Source organism: Corythoichthys intestinalis, chromosome 11, assembly GCF_030265065.1.
Source record: "Corythoichthys intestinalis isolate RoL2023-P3 chromosome 11, ASM3026506v1, whole genome shotgun sequence".
In the NCBI taxonomy this organism is placed as follows: domain Eukaryota; kingdom Metazoa; phylum Chordata; class Actinopteri; order Syngnathiformes; family Syngnathidae; genus Corythoichthys; species Corythoichthys intestinalis.
Window position 1 is genome coordinate 31,192,369 of NC_080405.1, and position 4,460 is coordinate 31,196,828.

Sequence of the window (4,460 nt, forward strand, 5' to 3'; positions counted from 1 at the left end):
TTCTCGCGCGCAACCTCATGGGAAATGAGGTTTTGACGCTCTTGACAGCGCTAGTTTCAGCTCATATAAAAACTACATCATCCATCACGCCACTCCTTTAGGCGTTTGCATGGGAAATGTCGTTTATTAACGTGTAGCGACCAGTTTGTTTACGTGAAGCTCAAGTCATGTGTTTCGGTTTTACAGAAGAGGATTATGTCCGTAAAAATATACATTTATTTCTCACATTTTAGAGTATCTTTTAAAAATGACCAAATTTGTATTTCATTTTTATATATACAGTAGTACATATTTTATATGAAATGTATTTTTAAAACAGTTAATAACCAACCCAGGACCTTTGTGGATATGCTGGATACATAAAGTGGATTTTCATTTTTTATTTATAGACTGATGAAGACCTAACTGCCAATTTGCAATTAAAAATATAAAAAATAGACCATGGTGGCGGGGGCTTGGGGGAGGGTGTGTGTCCTTATGATGCTAGTCTGGGGCTTTGTGCCACTGACAGGGTCACCCATGGCAAACAGATCCTAGGTGAGAGACCAGACAAAAAAGGCTCAAATGACCTCTTATAATGAGCAGTAACAATAAACTGTGTTTTCCCTCACCCGGACGCGGGTAAATATATATATATATATATATATATATATATATATATATATATATATATATATATATATATATATATATATATATATATATATATATATATTAGGGCTGTCAAACGATTAAAATTTTTAATCGAGTTAATTACAGCTTAAAAATTAATTAATCGTAATTAATCGCAATTAATCGCAATTCAAACTATCTATAAAACATGCCATATTTTTCTGTAAATTATATATATATTCTGTAAAATAAATTGTTGGAATGGAAAGATAAGACACAAGATGGATATACAGTGGGGAGAACAAGTATTTGATACACTGCCAATGGGTTTTCCCATTGGCAGTGTATCAAATACTTGTTCTCCCCACTGTATACATTCAACATACGGTACAAAAGGACTGTAGTGGGCATTTCACTCTACTGTCATTTAAATCTGTCTATGCTGTCCTCACTCTGAAGCGTCTACTTTTTCCAAAGCTAGACAGCTAGTGAACGACGCCTTAATAATTAGACTTCTTCCTTTTTCATCTGATTTATTAATAAAATGGCCTCAAACCATTGTCCTCTTTAGACCGTCGTAAAACTACAAAAAAAATGTACACAAGCATTGCATTAGCAACAACGTTAGCTTAGCACGCTATACATGTTCACTAAACATAAACAAAAAGCGTCTCATACAAAAAATATAACATTTCGCTTACTAACATAATATGTACATTCTTTACAACAACCATACTTACGGACAAATCTTGTCCAAGGATCATATAAGCACAACATTATCAGCTTGAGACGTCGTGCAGCCATAATGAACTGGAAAGAAAACAATAAACCATGTCGCAAAGCGACCACAAGAGTTCGCTGTTGGACAGCACAAAAAGTCTTGCTGTAAAACTTACCAAAAGGCAGAAAATACTTTCTGAGCGGGACATGTGCGTTTAATTGCGTCAAATATTTTAACGTGATTAATTTAAAAAATTAATTACCGCGCGTTAAAGCAATAATTTTGACAGCCCTAATATATATATATATATATATATATATATTTGTTCCAATTAGATCTGGCATTTTAGCGCCTTGCAGCGTGTGTCGTTGTTAAGTGCATGTTATTAATGAATCTCATACGCAAAGATTGTGCCCCCCCCCCAGGGGCCGAAAAATGTCATTGGATGTAATTGACTTTCCTATTAATTCTCATGCGTGCATATGCTGATTTTTATTGGCATGATAAGCAAGCAGGAACCATTGAAACAAACAAATAACTGACAAATTGCATGGAATTTGTTCAAATCAACTCCACCGACTATTAAACCCCCGCGAACTCAAAATTTAAGCCTAATGTCAAAAATTTAGAACATCCCCTTTAAGATAAAGACCTAGCCGTTAAAATGTGTTCTATAAAAGTTGTAAATTAATTAGAGATGCACGATAATATCGGTCACCGATAATTATCGGCCGATAATGGCAATTATGATGTCACACAGATAATCCAGATAAAACGAAATTCAACCGATAATGCAATCCGATAATTATATACTTGATTTAGCCTCCAAATGTGCGCAATCAACAGTTTTGTCCAATTCTGCTAGTTTTAAGGAGGTGTTTTTGCAGTGTAGTAATGTGATATATGTTAGGAATGGCTTACTTTTAAAGGCATTTTTCTGCAACTTGGGTGTTAACTCCTTAAGTAATTGTTGCCAAAAGCTTACCATTACACAATGTCATTGCCATTGTTTAATTGTTGGAATTTACTACTTGTTCACATTTGATGTGGAAAAAAATAGCACTACATTACATTTTTGCACAGTAACATTTATCTTTGTATACTTTAAAATTTTACATACATATTTGAATAGTATTATCGGCGTGACATTATCGGTTATCGGGTGGAAGGGGCAGGTAATTATCGGTTATCGATATCGGTTGAAAAATGTATTATCGTGCATCACTAAAATTAATAAAACAACAAATAAAAATACATGAAATGAACAAGAATCCAACAAAGTATTTCATAATGGGTCAAAATTATTCTTCGAACAGATCATGTGACTAGCACATTAGAGACGGTCCTTTGCTTTGCTAATCCAAAACTACACCTGAGGAGGCAAGATGGATATTTAGAATATTTTTTAAACCAGGGGTCCCCAAACTACGGCCCGCGGACTGGATACGGCCCGCCTCCACATTTGGTCCGGCACCCAGAACAATTTATTTATTTATTTTATACTTGTGTTATCTATTTCCTGGTTTTTTCTGTGGAGAACCCAGAGAGAGGGTTATTTGGTTATTATCTATTTAATTAATCGTGTTATATTATATTATATATATATATTTTTAAATTATTTTTATTATTTTCATTTTATTTACTTTTGTTCCGTGAAGAATCCAGAAAGGGTTATTTGATTGTGGCTTTCTGAAAAACAATACATTTTTACATTTAGGCAGTCCTGCAATCGTCACACTTTTTCTGTTCCACACTGACCCCGGTCCCTCATCAGAGAAGGGACAAGTTATGTGGCCCTCACAGGAAAAAGTTTGGGGACCCCTGCTTTAAACCTAAGCTTTAAAAAAACTTCAGCAACAACTGAGCTGGAACCGACGATTGAACACGAACAGTGTCAAGATGTTTATTATTGTAAGTTAATTCTATTGCTGACACCGCTGGGTCATAAACATGTTTTGTCCGCCATCCCACAAAAGTCAAATTTGCCTTTTTTTCTGATCTGTAGGTACACAGTCAAATTCAACAATAATTCCCAAAAGGGCACATTAAAATGTGTCATGTAATTAAAATATATATTTTTTTGGGGGGGGGTATTGTTGCATATTCTGTTGTGTTTTGTGTCGTTTCCTCGTGGCTTTCCTTTTGCTTTTCACACCAACAGCAATAGAAATATTTTTGGGCTGGAGACGAACTGCCTTTCCCATCTGGCAATAAGGGTTACCATGACAGCATCTGGCACCAACTGGTAACCAGAGCTGCCAGATGGGAAAGAGAGTCTGCAGCCCAATTCCACCGTGACACCAGCCCAGTCCAATAAAATAGCAGCACAAATTACAACTTCACGTTCAAGATGTTTTCCATATACAACTCAATAAATATTTTCATATTATAACCAGAAAAAATAAATCTACAGTTGGGCTCACATTTTCAAGGAATCATTGCTGTTTCACTGATAAGCATCATGGGAGACACATGTGAGTCATGGGAAACTATTGTATTATTTTCATTTCCATAAAGCCAATAATTAATAATTGACCATATATTTGTCATTATTAAACATAAAAAATACACGTGTGTCCAGAAAAATCAATGACTCGAAGTACAACTTTGACAATATTTTCCAGAGTCGATTTGAAGTGCATTCTGGAAAAAATATTTATATTGCGATTAGTGTCAAAAGCAGGAGGTTCGCCTTTTATGAAGAAACGATTTAAAACACTCCAAAATAAACAACCATACAATAACAAAAAAACACTTATGCAGTTCATATAACGCATTTTAATATGTCATTTTTTTAAAATTAATGTTGAATTTGACTATTGACCAGGGGTGTCCAAACTTTTTGCGAAGGGGGCCAGATTAGGTGTGGTAAAAATGTGGGGGGCCGACCTTGGCTGACGTCCTTTACGCAGAACATTATATTTAAGCAAATTTTAGCAAGCCATTCTGGGTTTTACATTTGCTTTGTTATTTTTTTTTTAATTAATAATTTTAACAATCTCGCAACTAGCCTTTGTGGCGTTCTCTTTCGACTCTCGGGCTTTTGCAAAATACTGCTGTTGTGAAGTTAACTTTAAGTTGCTTCAATTTCTCGATGCGTATCTTCCCTGTAATCTTGTCGTACATG